Source organism: Bubalus kerabau, chromosome 6, assembly GCF_029407905.1.
Source record: "Bubalus kerabau isolate K-KA32 ecotype Philippines breed swamp buffalo chromosome 6, PCC_UOA_SB_1v2, whole genome shotgun sequence".
NCBI classification, from domain to species: Eukaryota; Metazoa; Chordata; class Mammalia; order Artiodactyla; family Bovidae; genus Bubalus; species Bubalus kerabau.
In genome coordinates, this window is record NC_073629.1 from 38100314 (window position 1) to 38124819 (window position 24506).

The 24506-nt window shown below is 35.6% G+C and overlaps 1 pseudogene; it reads left to right on the plus strand.

The window, feature by feature from the left end:
* LOC129656423 (tigger transposable element-derived protein 1-like) overlaps positions 1-14566 on the plus strand; it is a 48091-nt pseudogene extending 33525 nt beyond the window's left edge.
* Positions 14567-24506: the final 9940 nt, after the last annotated feature.

Here is a 24506-nt window from a genome sequence, read left to right on the forward strand (position 1 = left end):
AATATTTTTAAAATGTTATATAGATTTATTTCTCTGAATGATCAGTGTTTGTGAGTATAATTTTCCTCTGTTAGTTCTCATCAAAAAGTCTGCTGAAAATGAGTTTTCCATAACCAGATAGACAAAATGGTCCATTTTTTTGAGGTCTATCACCTTAGTACCCTATCTGTCTACAAAGTGGTCATGGTGCAAAATTTGTTATGCACAGGCTCAGTAACAGGGTTCCCCACTCCTCAAGATAATTTCACTACTCATATCTAAGTATCAAAATGCTAAAATCAAAGGTTGTTGCTGAGCCCCTGATATGGTCCTTCCATAAAGACATCAATTAGACTCTTACTGAAAAATTATGGAGGGGAAAGAGGATATAGATTTTATTTCCCTCTCTGTAATGCTTCTGCAGTGACACTATTCGGTTTTAGGAAACCATTTACAATCTTGATACCACAAACTACATTGCTTTAACCAAAGAGTACATTTCATAAGACACAAACAAACCATAGCCAAAAACAAAAAAAAAAAACAGTGCTCATGGATCATGGACTTCACTCATCCTATCTATCAAATTTACCATATCTAGTGTCAGCAAGCCTGATATAATTATGGAATAATTTATTAAGGATTCAGTTATGGCACCTGCTGAGAAAAAAATATCCAGTGAAGTTTGGGTACTATCCTATACAATAAAGTATACTCTTTGAAACACCAACATTTATAGTGTTATTTCTTCTAGCGTAGAACACACAGGCCTGAGTCCTAAAGAATGGAATGCAGGTGATTCCTCTTTCTGTATTATTTATTAACTTACAAAACTTTTGCTTTCTTTTCCCACACTCTTGGGCTTTTTTTGCCTATGAGTCATATCTTAAAGGCGGAAAACTTTCAAACTGGAATACAACATTGGTTTTCTTATTTTTTAGTTGAAACTGCCAATAGGCTATTAGTGTGATTGATTAAAATACCAAGTGGAAATAGGCTTCTGGTATTCAGTGGAGTGAGGGCAAACTATGAATGGAACATAAATGCTTTACTGGGCACTTTTTGGTAAGTGTTACATGCTAATAGAAAAATAGTAATCCAATAAACGCAAAATCATAAAGGACTCAGAGTCTTCAAAAATGATTTAAGCGACACCATCAAGTAGAGTATCCCTAACCAGCTGAGAAGTTAGCTGTGGGTGATGGAAAATGGTGTCGGTAAAAAATCCCCTTCATGGATCACATCCTTGTTATGGCGTTGGGGCTTGTTTAACTCAAAGAAGCTATGAGCCATGCTGTGCAGGGCCACCCAAGACCGACAGGTCAAAGTGGAGAGTTTGGACAAAATGTGGTCCACTGGAGGAGGGAATGGCAGACCATTTCAGTATTCTGAATCCCATGAGAATCCCATGAATGGTATAAACGGTAAAAGAAAGGATGTGATAAATATCAACTACAATCTGTATCTAGGCCTGTCTCTCTCTCTTTCTCTTTTTTCCCAATGTATCTATTACCTCTCTACTCAAACATATAAAAGAAAATACTGCGGAAAAAAACATCAAAGTTTTGAGTGTTTCTCCCTGAACTATGAGCTATTTTTTTTTATTGTTTATGTGTTCCTAATTTTCCAAATTATCTACAATTCATGTCTGTGCTTTCTATGTTTTAGTATATATTTCTACTGACAAAATAAGAAAAATAAGTTAAAGAGATAAATAATGTATGATTTCCCCTTTTAACCTCGTAGTTGATAATGAATTTTCCTAGTTTTCTTCAAAAGGAACAGAAAAACAGAGAAAAATATACCAATATTTGATCCTATGAGATTCTGTCTGATTTAATCCCTGCTCCTTTGTACGAAGTAAATGTCAGCTAACTTCACTTTGCCAGATGTGAGGCATTTATCCATGAATGTTTGCTCCTTTGACAATATTAGCTCTGGCTTAAGTCAAATGTTACTTATAGGGGATGGGGAAGACACTGATATTTAAAGCAAAGTGAAAGTGAAAGTTGCTCAGTTGTGTCCGACTCTTTGCTACACTATGGACTATACAGTCCATGGAATTCTCCAGGCCAGAATAGTGGAGTGGGTAGCCTTTCCCTTCTCCAGGGGATCTTCCCAACCCAGGGATCAAACCCAGGTCTCCCGCATTGCAGGCAGATTCTTTACCAGCTGAGACACAAGGGAAGCTCAAGAATACTGGAGTGGGTAGCCTATTCCTTCTCTAGGGGAATCTCCCCGACCCAGGAATTGAACAGGGGTCTCCTGCGTTGCGGGTGAATTCTTTACCAACTGAGCTATCAGGGAAGCCCTCACCAATATTTAAAGCATCTTCACCTATATATGCCTCACACAGACACACAGACACACACACACACACCCTACACATACACACACACACACTTTTCTCTGTATTTGCTCAGATAGTATCCAGCACTTGCTTTTCTGCTTCTGCTCCAAACAGGAATTTGAGGGTCTTTCTTGCAAATTATTCTGTATAGATACTACCGCCTAGTTAGTGGTGATGATCATCACACTATGGTAGTGTGAACAAACACCAGATTTCCAGATTATAGAATAGGCCAATAGATTTGAAAATTTTCCCTCTCACATCTCTGTACCACTCCCACTCTACCCCCCATCTAGAAAACTTAAACAAAGTGTTCCATCGACAGATGAAGCCTCCAGAATTCTTTTGATTGGTATACTTTGAAAATGATGTTGCTCCACTGTTTCCATATTTTTAGCCACCCTTATGCTGAACCCTCTCTTTCAGCACACCATCAGTCCAAGTACATTCTAGGTAATTGACATTATTATTGGTCCTGGATAAAGCATGGCTTAGTAGGCAAGAACCCAAGCCCTCAAAGAGCTGTCTCATTCAGTCTTTTTAAAATAATACTGCTGCTGCTGCTAAGTCGCTTCAGTTGTGTCCGACTCTGTGTGACCCCATAGGCGGCAGCCCACCAGGCTCCTCTGTCCCTGGGATTCTCCAGGCAAGAATACTGGAGTGGGTTGCCATTTCCTTACTACTGGTACATCTATAGCAATAGCTTTATATTCACGCCAGTGTATTCATTATTAAGTCTTGTATTGCATATTGTTCATGAATAAAATTTATTTCTCCTGTCTTCCTTGAAGATTTTTAAAGAAAATTTAAGATGACCACTCCAAGTTGTTTTTCATGAAAAGAAAATCTACTTTCATGTTGTACCTACTCTTTCCCAAGGTTTAGCATAAACTTCCAAAATTATACTTTAAGACACATAATATAAATTACATTTTCACTTGAGAAATATGTGTCCCTACATAGCTCAAGAATTCCTATCACCATAAGGAAAATTTGGATATCCATCATCTTGACTTATGCTACTACATACAGATTTAAGGTACTAGAAAGACTGAGGTTAAAATTAAAATTGAAACAGAGGCTTTGTATACGCAACAGTAGTTTGTTCACTGGTTGAACAAGTAATCAAATATGCACTTTGAGACCAGATATATCTGAGTTTGAATATTTTCTTTGTCAATTACTAGTGTTATAACCTCTGATAAGTTACTATACTTTAATTGGGGCAATAGTAATTAATATAATTAATTAATTTATATTTTAACTAGGACAATAGCAATCACCTTACAGAATTGTGAGAAGTATTAAATGAAGTTATATATAAAACGTTACTATCTTGTAAAAAGGAAAGAACTCAATAAATAATAGTTTCTCTCTGTTTCCATTAAAGAAGTTTAAATATTAAAGGGTTGGCAATTAGAGAACTTTATGGGCTCAAACCACACCCTATCACTGTGATACTTTGGTAACCTAATTTAAAACTCTTATGATTTTAGAGATAGTGAAAGGATTGAATGAGTTTTGATATATAAAGGACAGTGGCTGAAGTGTAGTTATGGCTATTATTATTATTTTATTTAATGTACAAAGGGAGTCCTCTCCACTAGTGGAATCTCTGTATAGCTATGTCTGTGAATTTGGTAACATATGAAGAAGCATGCAATACATTTCCCAATCCCTTTCCTAAAGTAGACTAAGAAGCAAAACAATATTTGTAGATGATCATGTGCCATTATTCAATCCTAATACTTATTCTTGGGGAACTAACTCATGAAAGAACAAAATTGCCCTGTAATTACACATGCTTGTGTACATGTTCGTGCTCATTTGTGTCCAACTCTGTGACACCATGGACTGTAGCATGCAAGACTCCTCTGTCCATGTGATTTTCCAGGCAAGAATACTGGAGTGGGTTGCCATTTTCTACTCCAGGGGGTCTTCTCAATCCAGAGATTAAACCTGCATCTCCTGTGTCTCCTGCATTGGCAGGCCAATTCTTAACTGCTGAGCCACCTGGGAAATCCCTTCTGAGACAAAAAAAAAATTGAATAACCACAATCAGCAAAAACAGCCATTAGCTCTTTAAGTCATCAGCATAGTACATCCTCCTCATTTTGGAATTTCCATAGTTGTGTCTAAGATTTTGATTTACTTTGCTTCAGTTCATTATTATTGATAGCTCAATTATCTCTCACTCTTGTCTTTCTATCTCTTCTCTCCACTCCTTTTACTCACAAGGAGACCATTTCTCAAGAATTTCCTGAGCCTTGATTCTTGCCTAACAGCTATACTTTAGTCTGCTCACCTCTGAAAAGTTGCTTTCCAGCCTTTGATAAGTTATAATCTCTGATACCCTTCTTTAATAAATCCTTCAGCTAAATAAGTTTTCCAAATATCTTATTTTTATTTGAGAAATCCTTAAGGAAGTATCTTGATATTATTTTACACACCGATGAAAACATAAAAAATTATGTCTTTTCTACCCTTATTTTGAAAATGAGGATTGCAAATACATTGTGAAAAGGTAATAAATGTGTGTATATATTATGTATGCATATGTGTGTGAATATAATATAGTGACTATTGAGCCAATAACCCTTAAAAACATTTTTCTCTGACTTTTAAGGATGCTTGACTAGTTAAATATATTTTCTAGGTAACAAAATTTCGAGGAATGGATGGGGATGATGGAATTTGCAATGTCTTAAAGAGGGCTATTGTGAACACTCATATGTATGCATGTGTGTATAGCTACACATATACATTTTTATTGTGCATTCCTTACTTCAACCTAATATCCATCCATGTCAAATTCTTGGCTGGCTATATTAGGTGGGAGGGATGAAACTGGTGACTGAAGTCTTGATCATGGAAATACAGCACTCTGAGGACTTCAGGAAAGCTTTTTACTCATCTCCCTTCTTCAGGAGTTTACATTTTCTGTTTCATCTCTGAGATTGAGTTTAGTGACAAGTACACACTGAAAGTTTGTGAGAAATGTCATGGGAACTGCTTAACAACATTCAGATGAGGAAATGGCATTTGAGTCCCCAGCATCAGACCTGCCTCTTTCATATTAGAAATCTTAATCAGGTAGACTTACAGGGTAGTTGGGAAAAAGGCCATCTATATATCTGCATCTCATTTTTGAATAAAATCTAAAGGTTAGACACCTGAATAATTTTCATTTGATTGGCATGCCTAAGGTAGTAAACTGGCTGGGTCTTTGAAACAATATGTAAAACTTATATTTTCTGTAATTGTTGTACTACATGGACCCATTTTATAAATTATATTTTGGCTACAGTCCTCTTTGTGATTTTCATCATTTTACTCAATATTAAGTAGCCAGTACATTTCAAATTATACTATTGTAGAATTTTTTTGGCATTTTATGAAACAAAAATTAAGCATTTGACTAGGATCTGTAATCAACAGCAAAGTTGCATTATAATTAATACTCTGCTTCAAATGGGTAACGATTTGATTGCAAATTATATGTAATTTAATTGAAATGCTGCAATAATCCTTCCACTATTAGATATTTCTAGGATTCCAAATCTACCTGAGATGCGTAATGTTATGAGCAATGCAGACATTTTCTGTTCCATTCAATAGTAAATAATTCATTCAGGAGTGTGAAATTAATAGACATGAGGAATGAATATAAAAGCAAATGACTGAATTGGAAAAGTAATAAAAATGTAATCACTGAACCTGTGAGGTAAGGTACTTTGTAATGTTAGCACTTTGAATTGTTAAACTATAAAATAATTTCATTTTGCATGATATTTTTAAATTCACACAAAAAATTGATTTAAATTTGAAATATTTGCAGTACAAAGAACCTCACCCTCTAGACCAGATGTTTAAGGTTAAATATAATAGAAACATAAATCTTCCTAAGCCTTATTAAAGGAGAAATATCTGCAGTATCTGAGTTAGATTTCTTTCAACCAAAAACTCCCATTCTGAAATGCTAGCATTCTGACACAGTGACAAATTGCTTGAACAAATGCTAAATAGTTAAATGGACAGGTGATGGATGGCCTCATAAGCCTTGCAGGGCAGCCTGTGTAAGATACTAATTGGTTCTGTGGAACTGGTTTTAGTCAATAAATTCACTTGAGAGTTTTTTTTGTGTTAGACATCCTTAAAAATGCAGTGCTGTAGATGACAAAACACTTGCAACACGTTAGGCCACCAACAACTTTATTACACCCGGTGTGCATGATATCTCTTTTCTTAAATAAGGCCTATATTCAAGCAATAAATATTCATTATTAATGCCCAATTGTGAGATCCTTTATGAGTTCTCAATTTTACTGTTTGACTTTTGAGACTACCTATTTTTCTTACTAAAAAAAATTACATAATTTTTTTCTTCTAGAAAGCAACCCAAATTAGGCTTTTCAAATAATAAGTTAAGTGATATACGTTTTTAAAAATTTTCCTATAAAAGAATAAAAAGATTATTTTTTCCTTTCAATACATGTAAAATATTACCAGATCTAAATTTTTAAGGGCAAGTTGATTTTCTTTTCCCCTTCTTTTAAAAAATACTCATAATAAAATTACATAATATGTGTCAAATTTATTTTTCAAATTTCCAGAATCTTGTCTAGTGGATGGAAGGAAGAAAGAGAGAAGAAAGGAAGGAAAGAAGTGAGAGATAAAAGGATTAATTTCCAACTGTGACCTTAGGAAGTCACTAAGAAACTAAGACTATACATTTTGGATTGAAAGATAAATACTAACAAATCAATCTGTTCATTCTTCACAAATGCTCCAGGCTTTTTTATATAATAACAGAGAAAGTGAATTACCAATTCCAGTAGTCCATTGGAAAATGAAAGTTCTTTTGAATACCAAATCATATTTCCATTTCTGAAAAATTCCAAGCTTCTCCAATCCCTCCTTGAAGACTGAGCTAGGACTATAAGTTGGACCATTTCCTCTACCCAAAAATATCCTGTCTCTAAACAAAGAAGAAATGAGATGCTCTATAGACAATAAGCCAACAGTTTATGCAACTGGATTGCCTCAATGTAGACTGAAGTTTAAGATTTACTGTTTCCTCAAACTGAGGGCCTTGTTTCCTCATACATAAAACTGAAGTAAAATTAGTATTGGGCTCATAAATTCACAATTAGTTTATATATAAGTCTATTATACTAGTATCCAGAACAAAATAAGAACTCAAAAATTTCAATTATAATTATTACTACTATCATTATGTGTATTTTTTCCTATTTAACAAACTTAGCTTTATAAACCTTCTGTGAAAAGAAATTTTTAACATGGAGATTTAGGATTTTTATTATTATAATCATTATAAAATACAAAGATGGAGAAGAAAATGGCAACCCACTCCAGTATTCTTGCCTGGAGAATCCCATGGGCAGAGGAACCTGCCAGGCTACAGTCCATGGGGTCACAAAGAGCTGGACACGACTGAGTAGCTAACTGCAACAAAGTACAAAGAAAAGTAAGTAGGGGAAAGAATATGTATTAACATATATATAATTTCAACTGAATATCTATGAAGAATTATTTTATTGTTTTAAGGATACTTTTAGCATGCCCAATATTTTATCTGTATGCATGAGATATAGCAAAATCTATGCTAGCTAACCATGGGTTGGGAAGATCCCCTGGAGAAGGAAATGGCAACCCACTCCAGTATTCTTGCCTGGAAAATCCCATGGATGGAGGAGCCTGGTAGGTCACATGTGGTCCATATGGTCACAAAGAGTTGGACACGACTGAGCGATTTCACTTTCACTTTCATGCTAGCTAAGAACAATGAGTTTCTCTAATTAGCTTAGAAATCTCTGGTAGCATGTTGAATTAACCTGGTAACACATTCCCCTGACCTGAATTAACCTGATTGCTGCTTTTATGCTGTGAGTTTTATTAGGAAATCACAGCTTTTTTTCTGCTCTTCATGAACATCCTAAATCTAACCATAGCCATAATATTAGCAAGTAAAAGAAAATATTCTCATTAAAATTGTCAACCTGAAATAAACAAAACAAAAATGTATGAGTTAAAAATACATTTAGCTGTCTATAACATCAAATTCAAAAATACTCAATCCTGACTTTCACTGCCTTAAACAAATAGGAGTCAATACTTCTCACATATGAGGGAATAAGAAAGTACACAGCTTGCAACATAAATTCAAGAGCTGGGAGATAGTTTCAAGATAGCAGGGTAGAAGGATGTGCACTCATCTGCTCCTATGACAGCACCAAAATCACAACTAGCTGTTGAACAACCATTGATAGGAGGAGTGGGGAAACAGACTCCACTAGTATGATACACTATTATTAACTAAAGTATAGATTTGGTTCAAGTTTCACAAAATTTTCTGCTGGCATCCATTATTTTTTTCATATCTTATTCAAGATTCCAGATTGTATTTAGTTGCACTGAGCGGCTTCAGCTGCATGTAACAAGTTCTGATAAATTCTCTTTTCATACAAATGTATTTTTTTAATTTTCCTTCTATGGCTTCTTAGATACACCTATCATTTAAAAGTGGACATTTAATTTCTGAATAAATGGGATCTTTTTTTTAAATTTTGTTTTATTTTTAAACTTTACAATATTGTATTAGTTTTGCCAAATATCGAAATGAATCTGCCACATAATTTCTCATTTAAATGCTTTCTTCTCTGCAAACACCCTCTATGTTTTTTCAGTCTTTTAACTTTTTTGAAACTTTCAATGGCTAAGTCAAAATCTCTCTTGGTAAATGTCATATTGCACTTGAAAATATGTGGGTTATTTTCAAATATTTTTGATATTGATTTCTAACATAATTTCACAGTGATAAGAGAACAGACTCTGTATGATCTCAATATATATAGACCATGAAATTTTGTACCTTGTTTTATGTCCCTGGATATATTCCAGTGTCCCCTGATTTATAGTCTATGGGAACTTTAACAGAATTTATATCATGCTGTTGTGTGAAAATTGTATAATTCTTAATTATGTTGAATTGGTTCACAGTGCTTTTCAGGTCTAGTATATCCTTCTACTTTTCTGTCTATTCACTGTATTCATTTTTGAGAGTTTTATATTGAAACTCCAACTAAAAATCTTAATTTATCTACTTAAAAAATAACTGTAATATACAGTAGAACAATATGTAACTTTTTTCTGTATTTTCCAAGTCTCCTGAAAATGTTATCACACTTTCACAATTTAAAAAATAAAAAAAGAAACTGCCCTAAGAGATAAATAAAGAGCTAAATTTTCTATCTATGCATGGTGACATGTTAACTAGACTTAATGTGGTGAACATACCACTATATACAGGTATTGAATCACTGTACTGTACATCTGAAACTATGATAATGTTACATGTCAGTAAAAATTCTGAAAAAAAGAGGTCAGAAATATTGGTCTCAGAATCCCCGTGTTTCTCTTTTCTTTTCTGTCATAGTGACACGAAGGTTGTAGCAACTCTAGACTTCATGTGTGGGTTTGAAAGAGGAGGATAGACATGATGACACCAGCTGCATTTATTTCTATTTTAGGAAATGCAAAATCATTCTTAAAAGTGTTCAGTACCTTCTGCTTACATTTCATTGATCAGATCTGTGTCACATGGCCATGAAAGTGAAACTCACTCAGTCGTGTCTGACTCTTTGTGATCCCATGGACTGCACAGTCCATGGAATTCTCCAGGCCAGAATACTGGAGTGGGTAGCCTTTCCCTTCTCCAGGGGTCTTTCCAACCCAGGGATCAAACCCAGTTCCTCTGCATTGCAGGCAGATTCTTTACCAGCTGAGCCACACGGGAAGCCCATCATATGGTCATAGAACTGGGAAAAATGAATTATGTAACCTTTCCAGTCTTGAAATTGAAAGTAGCAAGAAAGAGTAGCTGGTCTATATTTGGTAAACCAATAAACAATATCATCACAAAAATATTGTTCAATTAAAAAAAAAACCTTAAGATTGATTATATTTGAAAAAGTTATTTTCCTCTTGTCAAATTGAGTTTTTTGAAAAATTAATGTCATCCTTGAAGTGAAGTCACTCAGTCATGTCCAACTCTTTGTGACCCCATGGACAGTAGCCAACCAGGCTCCTCCGTCCATGGGATTTTCCAGGCAAGAATACTGGAGTGGGTTGCCATTTCCTTCTCCAGGAGATCTTCCCCAACCAGGGATCGAACCCAGGTCTCCCGCATTGTAGGTAGACCCTTTACCGTCTGAGCCACCAGGGAAGTCATCTTTGGTCTGTAGTAAATATCAAGTTTATTTGTACTTTCGTATACTTAAAAATTTTAAAAAGGTTAGATGAAACTGAGGGTAGTTTCTTAAGCTAGAAATTAAATAGTCATGTAGACAATATCAGAAAAATCATTATTCTTATACCACAGTTAATCAATAAGGCCACTAATTTATATGTAATAGATTGAATGGAGAAATTGCATATCTGACTTGCTAGAATGAATGTACTGACAGATTGAATTGTTGTGCTTTGATGTATAAAATTGTGAATTAATCTTTTCATTATTCACAAATTTCTCAAGAAAGTCTTATATGTCTGCTATCCTTTGAAAATGTTCACAACCCTTTCTACCAGAATACTATGTAAAATCACAGAATTGTACCCTAGGGAAGTAAAAGTGCAAAAAAGTAAAGTATCATAAAGAAGGCTAAGCATTCAGATTAGAAATATTTCTTCAGTAAATGGAATTAAATGCATATGAATGCAAAAATGAGTTTGTATCATTAGTTTCTGACATATATCCATAATAAAATAATTTGGGAATTAAGACTAAGGAACTTCATTCTAGCATGAGTTGGAGATTATATGATTTGGGGTTACAACAAATGCTGTATTTGCAAGTATGGAATTTAAAATAATGAGTGACTGTGCCACAATTTATTCATTTACCCATTGATAGATGTTTGTGTTGTTTTACTGTTGTTTTTGCTATTACAAATAATGTTACTGTCAATATTCATGTACAATTGTTGGTATGAACATATTCTTTCTTTCCTCATAGGTGTATGGTCCAAGAGTGGAACAGCCAATCATATAGCACGTGTAGGTTTAACTTTTAAGAAACTATCAAATAGTTTTCCAAAGTTGTGTCATTTTACATTCTCACCAGCAGGGTATGGGAGTTTCAGTTGCTCCAGAGCATTGCCAACTCTTGTCTCAATCAGTGTTTTTCATTTTACCCATCCCTGTAAGTGTTAGGTTGTCTATCATTGAAGTTTCACTTACATTTTCATAACAATTAATGACACTAAGCATGTATTCGTGTATTTTTTGCTACTGTTACTCTTCTCTGTTGAAGTGCCTTTTCAAATTCTCTGTTCATTTAAAACTTTTTAAAAATTCTGAGTTTTGAGAATTTGCTTATATATTATGGATACAAAAATATGCTTAGTAAGTATTTTCTCTCAGTCTTTGGCTTGTCTTTTTATTTACTTTCAAAAAGTATCATTTTGTATCCTTAGGAAGTCATTTCATCAATATTTTCCTATAATGAATTTTGTGGTGCTGTATCTTAAGAATCTTGACATAAACCAAGGTTAAAAAATGTATTCCTGGGCTTTCCTGGTGGCTCAGTTGTAAAGAATCCACCTGCCAATGCAGGACACAAAGTTTCGATCCCTGGTCCAGGAAGATTCCACATGCCACAGAGCAGCTAACTCCATGTGCCACAACTGCTGAGCCTGGGCTCCAGAGCCCGGGAGCCACAACTAATGAGTCCACGTGCCACATCTACTGAAGTCTGCATGTCCTAGGACCTGCGCTCCACGGCAAGAGAAGCCACTGCAATGAGAAGCCTGTGCACTGCAACTAGAGAACAGTCCCTGCTTACCGCGATGAGAGAAAAGCCCACGCAGCAACGAAGACCCTGCACAGCCAAAATTAAATAAATAAGCAAAAATTTGAAAATGTACTCCTATGTTTTATTTTAGGATGTTTATAATATTAGGTTTAACATTTACATGTATGATTAATTACAAGATACAAGTTGAAGTTAATTTGTATTAACCCTTTTTTTAAATCAGATTTCCAATTGTTCCAGTATCATTTGTTGAAAATAGTTACCTTTTCCTACTGAATTCTGTTAGAGTGTTTTCAGAAATAAATTGTTCTTGGGAATGGCTACCCACTCCGGTATTCTGGCCTGGAGAATTCCATGGACTATGCAGTCCATGGGATCACAAAGAGTCAGACTTGACTGAGCGACTTTCACTTTCACTTTTATTTTATTGCACTTTGCAGATACTGTGTGACAGCTCTATGTCAAGTAAGTTTATTGTCTATTGGCACCATTTTTTCCAACAGCATTTTCTCATTTCCTGCCTCTCTTTTAGTAATTCTTCTAGTATTTCAAGCTTTTCATTACTATCATATTTGTTATAGTGATCTATGATTTGTGATATTTGATGTTAGTATTGCAATTATTTGAGGTGGCACAAATCACTTCCATATAAGATGGCAAACTTAATCAACAAATGTGTGTGTTTTGACTGCCCAGCTATTCCTCTGTCTCTCTCCCTCTCCTCTGGCCTCCCAATTTCCCAAGACCCAACATTAATGCAATCAGTCTATTAATAACCCTACACTGGTCTCTAAGTATTCAAGCCACATCTCTCACTTTAAGTTAAAAGTTAGAAATTGTTAAACTTGGTGAGGAAGTATTGTTGAAAACCAAGACGGGCTGAAAGCTAGGCCTCTTGTGCCAAACAGTTAGCCAAGTTGTGAATGCAAAGGAAAAGTTTTTGAAGGAAATTAAAGTACCACTCCAGTGAACATACAAATGATGAGAAGTGGAACAGCCTCATTGCTGATATGAAGGAAGTTTTAGTTGTCTGACTAGAACATTATCCGGCTACAACATTCTTTTAAGCAAAAGCCTAATCCAGAGCAAGACCCTAACTCTTTAATCTGATGAAGGCTGAGGGAGGTGATGAAGCTGCAGGAGAAAAGTTTGAAGCTAGCAGAGGTTGGTTCATGAGGTTTAAGGAAAGTTGCCATCTCCAAAACATAAAAGTACAAGGTAAAGGAGCAAGTGCCGATGGAGAAGCTGCAGCAAGTTATCCAGAAGATCTAGTGAAGATCATTAAAGAAGGTAGCTACACTGAAAAACAGATTTTCAATACAGATGAAACAGCCTTTTTGGGAAGAAAATGCCATCTAGGACTTTCAAAACTAGAGAGGAGAAGTCAATCTCCAGCTTCAAAGCTTTAAAAGACAGGTTGACTTTCGTGTTAGGGACTAGTACAGCTGGTGACTATAAGTTGAAGCCAGTCCTTATTTACCATTCTAAAAATCCTAGAGTCCCTAAGGATGATGCTAAATTAACTCTGTTCGTGTTCTATAAATAGAACAAGCCTGAATGACAGTACATCAGTTTGCAATATCATGTACTGAATGTTTTAAGCCCACCCACTGTTGAGACCTACTGTTCAAAAAAAGAAAATTTCCTTCCAAAATACTACTGTTCATTGACATTGCACCTAGTCAATCAAGAACTCTGATGGAGAGGCACAATGAGGTTAATGTTATTTTCATGCCTGATAACACAACATCCATATTCTCATGCCATTAAAGGCATTTATGATTCATGGGGAAAGGTGAAAATATCAATATTAATGGGATTTTGGAAGAAGCTGATTCCAACCCTTATGGAAGACTTTGAGGGGTTCAAGGTTACAGTGGAGGAAGGAATTGATGATGTGGTAGAAACAGCAAGAGAACTGGAATCAGAAGTGGACATTGAAGATGAGACTGAATTGCTGTAATCTCATGATAAAACTTAAATGGATGAAGAGTTGCTTCTCATGGATATGCAAAGAAAGTGGTTTCTTGAGATGGGATTTATTACTGACGACGATGCTATTAAGTTGTTGAAATGACAGCAAAGTATTTAGAATATTACATAAACTTAATTGATAAACCAGCAGCAAGTTTGAGAGGATTGGCTTGATTTTGAAAGAAGTCCTACTGTAAGTAAACTCTCTCAAATAGCCTATCACACTACAGAGAAATTGTTCATGAAAAGAAGAGATAGATCTGCCACATTAAATATCTATGTGACAAACTTGTATGCTATCTTATTTTAATAAATTGCTATCCTCAACCTTCGGCAACCACCACCCTAACTAGTCACAGTCATCAACACTGAGGCAAGATCTTCCACCAGCAAAATAATTATGACTCAATAAAGACTCAAATGATGGTTAGCATTTTTACCAACAAAGTATGTTTAAACTAAGTATATTATTTTTAGACATAATAGTATTCCACCTTTAATGCACTACAGTATAAACACAACTTTTATATGCACTGGGAAGCCAAACAAATTTTGTGACTCACTTTATTACAATCTTTACTTTATTGAAGTGGTCCAGAAACAAACCCACAGTATCTCTGAGGTATGCCTGTATACAGATCTATCACTAGGTTCCCTATTCTGTTATTTGATCTATTTGACTACAGTTAAGCCAAAACCCACATTTTTTCTTATAGTGTTGCTGCTTTATTCCAGCTCTCCAATTTTTTTCAAAATTATTGGAGCTATTCAAGATCCTTAGTATTTCCATATGAATTTTAAAACAAAAGTGTAGATTTCTACAAAAAATTCTGCTATGATTTTTATTAGGATTGTGTTGAATCTATAGATATAATCTAGAGACACATTTTGGAGAAAAAAAAAATTATCATCATACTGAGTCCTCTGAACTAGAAACATGATAAAATCTCACTATTTAATTGGGTCTTCTTTAAATTGTGTTAGCTATGTTTGTAATTTTAAATGTATCAACTTTACACATGTTTTGCTATATTTATTCTAAAGTAATCATATTTCTGGGCTTTCCAGGTGGTTCAGCAGTAAAGAATCTACTGGCAATGCAGGAGCCACAGGAGACCAAGGTTTGATCCTTGGGTCAGGAAGATCCCCTGGAGGAGGGCATGGTGACCCACTCCAGTATTCTTGTCTGGAGAATCCCATGGACAGAGGAGCCTGGAGAGCTACTATCCATGGGGCTGGAAAGAGTCGGACACAACTGAAATGACTTAACACACATGCAGAATCATATTTCTCTTCTATTAAAAATGTTGCTTTTAAATGAAATTAAATCATGACTACAATCATGATGTCTTATCTTGCAACTTGGCTAAACTTGCTTTAGTAGCTTTTCCTAAATTTGCATGTCACTTATTTTATGCCTTATTTCATGGATTAGAATCTTCAGTACAATGTTGAATAGGGGTGCTGAGAAGAGTCGTCCTCTTCTCATTCTCAATTTTAGGGGGAAAGAATTTCATATTTTTAACATTAAGCAGGATGTTTAACATTATTGGTGCATGTACATGCTAAGTCGCTTTAGTCGTGCCCGAATCTTTGTGACCCTATGGAGTGTAGCCCATCAGGCTCCTCTGTCCATGGGTTTCTCCAGACAAGAATACTTGAGTGGGTTGCCAGGCCCTCCTCCAGGAGATCTTCCTAACTCAGGAATCCAACCTGCCTTTCTTATGTCTCCTGTATTGGCAGGCAGTTTCTTTACCACCAGCACCATCTGGGAAACACAACATTCTTCGTAGGTGCCCATTATCAGAGAAAAGACATTCTCTTTCATATTCTCTTTCAGGATTTTTAATTTATTTATTTTTTACTTTAAATAAGAATGGATGTTTAAAAGTCTCACCTGGTCATAATGTTTTATTCTATTTATATACTGTTGAATTGAATTAGCTAGAATTTTCTTTACAAGTTTCTTTAGAAGCTTTGCATCTATGTTTATAACAGTTACGGATAAATTATACTTCTCAAAACTTACAAACTTGATCTCCAAAACAGTCTTTTAAGAGAATTAGGCTACAAGCTCTTAAAGCCACAGACTAGAAGAAAATAATTTCAAGTTAGATATTGGATAAGGGACTTCTATCCAGATTATACAATGAACTCTCAGAACACATTAGAATGAAAACAAAATGACCCACTAAAGAGTTTGGCAGAAAATCTGAACAGACATCTTATTTAAGAAGATGTAGTGGTCGCAAATAATTATATGAAGAGATTTGAGAATCTCTTATAATTACTAATTGGGAAATGCCAAACAAAATATAATGAGATACCATTACACACCTCTTATAATAGAGAGAATTTTAGAAATTTACCAAGCCAAGTACTGGCAACTATGTGGAGTGAATGAAGCTCTCATGCACAGCTAGTGCAAATGTAAGATGCAATTCTGGAATACGGTGTGGTGGTTTCTTGAAGAATTAATCACATAACCACCAAATGACCCAGCTATTCTCCTGCTAGCCATTTACCCTAAAGGAATGAAAGTATATGTCCATACAGAGATTTGTATCTGTGTATCTATTCAGCATATTTATTCACAGTAACCTCAAACTCAAAACAATCCAAAAATCCATCGATAGCTGAGTATATAAACAAATATGGCATATCCATACAAAGGAATATTACCGGGTAACACAATAATAAGCTATTAAAAAACAGCATGAGTAAATCTCAAAATAATTATGCTGAATGAAAGAAGACATAAAGAATACATTTTTATGATTATTTATTTAAATTTTAGAAAATGCAATTCTCTCACTATAACATATAGTGAGAGAAAATGGGTCAGAGTAGCCCATGGTGGGGAGGAGGAGCTTGAGAAAGGGATTGCCAAGGAGCATGAGGAAACTTTCAGGGGTAATAGATATGTTCACTATCATGATTGTGATAATGGTTTCAAGGATGTATAACATATATGTATTCCAACATATCAAATTTGTATATTAAAATTATGAGTCTATTATACATCAGGTATACCATCAGATCAGATCAGTCGCTCAGTCGTGTCCGACTCTTTGCCACCCCATGAATCCCAGCATGCCAGGCCTCCCTGTCCATCACCAACTCCCAGAGTTCACTCAGACTCACATCCATCGAGTCAGTGATGCCATCCAGCCATCTCATCCTCTGTTGTCCCCTTCTCCTCTTGCCCCCAATCCCTCCCAGCATCAGAGTCTTTTCCAATGAGTCAGCTCTTCGCATGAGGTGGCCAAAGTACTGGAGTTTCAGCTTCAGCATCATTCCTTCCAAAGAAATCCCAGGGCTGATCTCCTTCAGAATGGACTGGTTGGATCTCCTTGCAGTCCAAGGGACTCTCAAGAGTCTTCTCCAACACCACAGTTCAAAAGCATCAGTTCTTTGGTGCTCAGCCTTCTTCATAATAAACTGTAAAAAGCAAAATTAAACCAAAAGATTACAGGGCTTAAATTTTCCACTTTCATAAATACTAGTAACCCAAAGAATAAACTTTTAATTATATGTAAAAACATAGTGAGAACAGATACACTATAGACATGAAAGGTCAGATGCGGTAAACTCAACTTCAAATTTGGTGACGTCATTACAAACAGGCACTTTCATTACTAGTCGTCCAATTATTGTTTCAGTTTTATTTTGCCAAGTAGTTTAATAGTGATCTTTTTCTTAATTATTTCTTCCTCCTCATTTTATATAATGATAATATTTTCCCAGTTGTCTGCTGTATACCGCTACATTTTTATTTGATCATTATTTCATATATATGGAGAATGATAGGGTCAATGACATTTTGACTGCTTTGCTCCACATATTTGTTCCTCGATGTTTAATCCTTGCCCTCTTCCCCTGCTCTCTCCATACACACAAAAACAAAAGAGAGAGATTTCTAATCAGAATTTTCATATTGTAGGATATAGTATTTTGTTTTACTATTTTGTGTGGCTACTGATTATTAAGCATCAAAGCCAATATTTGGATGTGCAATTACATTCCTGGCTCTCCTGAGTAGACAGTAAACTTTACAGTGACAGGAGCACAATTAATTATCTTTGTACTCTTTTGCTGGGTACAAAGACTGGCACACAGTAGGCATTGTTAAGTATTTATTAAATGAATAAGTAGAAAGAATTTTAGCATTCAGACTTTATTTTTCTGGGCTCCAAGATCACTACAGATGGTGACTGCAGCCATGAAGTTAAAAGACGCTTACTCCTTGGGAGGAAAGTTATGACCAACCCAGATAGCATATTCAAAAGTAGAGACATTACTTTGTCAATAAAGGTTCGTCTAATCAAGGCTATGGTTTTTCCTGTGGTCACGTATGGATGTGAGAGGTGGACTGTGAAGAAAGCCGAATGCCTAAGAATTGATGCTTTTGAACTGTGGTGTTGGAGAAAGAGAGTCCCTTGGACGGCAAAGAGATCCAACCAGTCCATTCTGAAGGAGATCAGCCCTGGGATTTCTTTGGAAGGAATGATGCTGAAGCTGAAACTCCAGTACTTTGGCCACCTCATGCGAAGAGTTGATTCACTGGAAAAGACTTTGATGCTGGGAGGGATTGGGGGCAAGAGGAGAAGGGGACGACAGAGGATGAGATGGCTGGATGGCATCACTGACTCGATGGACGTGAGTCTCAGTGCACTCCGGGAGTTGGTGATGGACAGGGAGGCCTGGCATGCTGCGATTCATGGGGTGGCAAAGAATTGGACACGACTGAGCGACTGATCTGATCTGATCTGATTGGAAAGAAGATAATAGAACTGGTATTTGCACATTGCTGCTGTCATACATTAGTAGAAGAGGAGTCACAGAATAAGCATTATGTCAAGGTAAACAGAAAATAGTAAGGTATTCATATTCACCTGCCTTTTAAGTGCTATTTGAGGATTTGTACAGAAACAAATTCTTTCTTATTGATCTAGCATCTCCATTGAGTACACTGTAGGAAATTTCACAGGCATTGTTACTCATCCATGCACTCATTCTATAAGATAGATATTATTTCTATCTTAGCCTTGAGGAAAATGGATCTTGGAGAGGTAAAATGAGTGGACCAAATATGGATCTTTTGAACGCGTGTTCTTTCTATTTTGTATTTAAATTAAAATGTAAAATGATAAAGCTTATATCATGTACATTTACTAAGTGACCAGGTAATTTGCAGCATATTTTCCAGTGTCACACTTTGGACAAATTAATTTTTTCAAATATAATTACATTCTGGTTACAGCCCAGCATTTATGGGAGCAAAACATTGCCCTCTGGAAATTTTCTTTCATTATTGGTTCACTCTTTGACATCAGATATTTGTTAGCACTTCTTGGAACTAAAATTCCGTACCTCAAAGAAAAGTACAGCAGGTGCTGTCCCATTGATCTGAAAAACCTCCCTGTGCAAATGCAGTACTTCCCAGGAACGGTAAGGTGGCTTGAGTGAGAATTCCTAATTCCTTGGCTGATTGATGCATCTTGCCAAAAATCTATTAATCCTGGCTGCCTCCCTTCTTGCAGCTCCTCAACTGCAGGCCCATATCCAGAGCATTTTTCTCCTGGCAATTGACTGGTATGATACTATACTTGAATATTAAAGAACTAACTAATCTTAAATAAATGAGCATCATATTCTTTTCAAGTAATCATGTTAGACTCAAAGGTAAGAATATTGCCTTTTACTTCAAAACCATGTATAGAACATATAGTTTTATAAAAATACATTCACAGCTAAACAGTTTTATGCATGTTAAAGATGTATAGGATTGAAATTTTAGATGGTGAATTACATTAATGTGACTCAGAATTGAAAATAATAAATGTCAATAAGAGCAATCTATTTTCATCAAAAGTATCTTGAATTTGAAATTCACTAGAATAGGATTATTTTTCAGTTAAATATCCATATAATTTGATTTGATGTCAAAGTAAAAGCACACTGCTGACTTATGTGTATGTGTTTTATATAAATAGGCGCTTTATCCTGCAATTTAGCCACTAAAGACATACAGTAAATTGAATTGATTTGTAGTTGAGTTTTCAGATTTGCTTCTTTTGTTTCAATGCTGTGACCAAATTGAGGACATATTACAGGAGATAAAAGCTAAGCTGTTGAAGAAGACGAGCTGGATTTGTAGCCAACTGAGAGCCCATAGTAATGCTATGTACTTTCCTGCATTTCATCAGACTTTGTGGCTCCACAATACAGGCCCCAGGTCTCTCAGGAACTATCTATAATGAATATTTTATTTTATTAATACTAAGAATTGTGGCCAAACACCAAACTGAACAAACAACTGTTATGTGATTTCCAATATAATACTCTATATTTATGTGCCACAAAATCCAAAGGTAGACTTATCTAGAATATTGAACTATAAAGCTTAACTACTGAATTAAATATAGCCAAGAGACAGAAATTGTCTAAATTAGTAAAATAATCTTGTAGAATCATTTGCTTTAGTTTTTGTTATTTTTACAAACTTTTTTCTGTATTCTGAACATAATTTTAAAACTCACACACTCTAACATGTACCACAATCTGTCCATGCTTAATGCTAGCAGCGAATTGATGTTTCTTTTACAGTGACATAAAATGCATTATTTCTAATTAGCTTTTGTAAAATGGGAAGAGGAAGTTTCAATAATGTTATTGTTTACATCATATTATAAAGTCTTTTTCCCTTATTAATTCATAACTGTTTCACTCTTATACTTTTTTATTTAATAATCGAGGTAGACATATATGCTGTTGCTGCTGCTGCTAAGTCGCTTCAGTCATGTCCGACTCTGTGTGATCCCAGAGACGGCAGCCCACCAGGCTCCCCCGTCCCTGGGATTCTCCAGGCAAGAACACTGGAGTGGGTTGCCATTTCCTTCTCCAATGCATGAAAGTGAAAAGTGAAAGTGAAGTCGCTCAGTCACGTCCGACTCCTAGTGACCCCATGGACTGCAGCCTACCAGACTCCTCCGCCCATGGGACTTTCCAGGCAAGAGTACTGGACATATATAATGAAACCCAAATAAGTTAAGGGATCCTTAAAAACTATAATTTTATACAAAAATGTAACAGATAAAGTTGGGCAGCATTCAATAGCTAGCCTTTATCCATGGGGAGCAAAGTTTATGGGTTTTTCTTGAGATTAAGTTTACACTGGACATTAACCAGACTCTTCAATTAATGTTAAGCTTTGCTAGGGATATGTATGAAAATTATCTAGAATTTACCATTCTTTTTCCTTCCCACAAATCGCTATACCTTTTCAGTAATAATTCCTGTTAATTAAGAAAAATCACAGTATGCTTACATTCATGTCAGTAATTTTCAAAGAAATTTTAAGTGAACAAAAAATGAATGTAAATAGTTAAAAATGATAGCTTTTAAAATGATGAAGGTGGAAAACTTAAAAATCTAATACTGTTACTACATTCATGGTAACTTACTTTTTCTTTTTTTCCTGGTCATAAATGCTTAAAGAAAAGACAAATTTTTGTGGCTTTTTTTTCCACTTTGCTTAATTTTAGCTTTCTACTTTTTATTAAAAGCCACCTGCAAAATTATAGTTTATATACAAAAATATTCTCTAAAAGGTAACTAATGACAAATTTCATATTTTCAAAGGATATAAATATATTTGTACATGTCTTTCCTACTACAGAGTGGAAAAGTCATGCCAAAATCCAAGAAATTGTCCATACAGTTTTCATCTTTGTTTTCTAGCTAACATGTTTAGGGTGTTATAAAAGGAATTACATAAAATGGAGGGAGTAATAAGATAATAAATGGTGATGAAATGCTTTGGAAGAAAAACTCGATCTAGAGATATTTTTTTCTGTGCTGGTCATATCTAATTCTTGTTCTTAATTATCCATCAGATTCACTAAGTTTTGTCTACATCATGCTACATCAGAAATCTAAAAGAAATAAAATTAGTTTCTGTCATGGTGATTTTTATTTAACATTTTGCTCTTTATAACTGGAGTGTCTCTTGAGAATGCCAAGCTGAGTTTACTCAGGAATATTTCTTAAGAAATATTACTGATGTCAATACAGAAATTTCAAACACTGTGATGCTAGTCTAAATATCTCAAAGTCAAGATGAGTAGATAAAGTGTATTTCCCCTCTAGACCATGTGTTCTTTGAGGACAACTGTATCTCAATCCCCTTGAGCCCTCTAGCTTAGATCTGAGTATCCAGAATGTGCCAGGAACTAATGTTTGTTATATTGACTTCAAACTGCAGCTTGAGAAATGAAGTAGTAGGTAGCAAAGAGTGAATGACAAGTAGATTGCAGTGTAAAAGGGTGTGTGTGTTGTGTGTGTGTGTGTGTGCGTGCGTGCACACATGCTCAGGTGTGTCTTACTCTTTGCAGCCCCATGGACTATAGCCTGCCATGCTCCTCTGCCCATGGAATTTTCCAGGCAAGAATACTGGAGTGGGTTTCCATTTCCTTCTCCAGGTGATCTTTCCGATCCATGGATCAAACCCTCATCCTTGTGTCTCCTACATTGGCAGGTGGAGTCTACCACTAGTGTTACCTGGGAATCCTGTAAAGGCTTGAGGCAGGGCTAATAAAACCAAAAAGCTGGAATGATATGAAGAAACTGGCACTGCAGAAAGGTATGAATGCATAAAATTCTTGGAATTCAGATAGTATCCCTGCTACTAGGCAATGATGGGATGTTTCAGTAAAAACTTCTGATTCTGCTTTTGTCTAGCAGTAATTACTAATAAGACTATGATTTCTCTACATTTTCATCACCATACATCCCCATCATAGTCAAGTCAGTCATTACAGCTGATCTCATAACCCAACATATTTTCTTCCCATCCATCTCTCTCTCTTAAAGAAGCTAGCAGCTTGTTCCCATCCTCCAGCCCCTTTTTCAAATGGGTATGCAGTAGAGTTTGTGTATAAGCCTCAGAAAGAAAAGGGAATAGAGGTCCTGTGAAATGATTTGAATTTCTCCATGATTTGGTTTAGGCAAAACCCACTATTATCAAGGAAGCCAAAGTGGTCTCTTAAGAGATATGGAGTAGCCCTGAGTCAACAAGAGTCCAAAATGCAGTACTTGGGTGATTTTCAAAAATGACAGAATGATCTCAGTTCATTTCAAAGGCAAATGATTCAACATCACAGTAATCCAAGTCTATGCCCCAACCACGAGTGCTGAAGAGGCTGAAGTTGAGTGATTCTCTGAAGATATTCAAGACCTTCTAGTGTTAGTGATCAATCATGTCCAATTCTTTGTGACCCCATGAACTGTAGCCCACCAGGATCACTTGTCCATAGTATCCTCTAGGCAGGAATATTGGAGTGGGTTTCCATTCCCTTCTCTGGGGGATCTTCCAGACCCAGGAACTGACCCAGGTCACCTGCATTGCAGGCAGATTCATTACCATCTGAGCCACTAGGGGAGACCCTCTAGAACTAACAGCAAAAAATAGATGTCCTTATCATCATAGAGGATTGAAATATAATAGTAGGAAGTCAAAGAGATACTTGGAGTAGCAGGCAAGTTTGGCCTTGGAGCACAAAATGAAACAGGGCAAAGGCTAACAAGAGTTTTGCCAAGGGAACACACTGGCCATAGCAAATACTCTATTCCAACAACACAAGAGAAAATTCTACACTTGGACATCACCAAATGATCAATACCAAAATCAGACTGATGATACTCTTTGAAGCTGATGATGGAGAAGCTCTATATAGTCAGCAAAAACAAGACCTAGAGCTGACTGTGGCTCAGATCATCAGCTCCTATTTGCAAAATCCAGGCTTAAATTGAAAAAAGTAGGGAAAACCACTAGATCATTCAGGTATGACCTAAATCAAATCCCTTATGATTATAGAGTAAAGATGACAAATAGATTAAAGGGATTCGATCTGGTAGACAGAGTACCTGAAGAATTATGGACAGAGGCTTGTAATATTTGGAAGTGGTAACCAAAACCATAGCAAAGTAAGAGAAATGCAAGAAGTCAAAATGGTTGTCTGAGGAGGCCTTACAAATAACTGAGAAAAGAAGAGAAGCAAAAGGCAAGAGAGAAGAGGAAATATATACCTATCTGAATATAGAGTTCCAGAGAATAGCAAGGAGAGATAAGAAAGCCTTCTTAAGTGAACAATGCAAAGAAATAGAGGAAAACAAGAGAATGGGAAAATGAGGGATATCTTCAAGAAAATTAGAGATGCAAAGATGGGCACAATAAAGAACAGAAACTTCAAGCTTAACAGAAGCAAAACAGATTAAGAAGCAGTGGCTAGAATACACAGAACTATATATATATATATATATATATATATATATATATTTTTTTTTTTTTTTTTTTTTTTTAAATAGGTC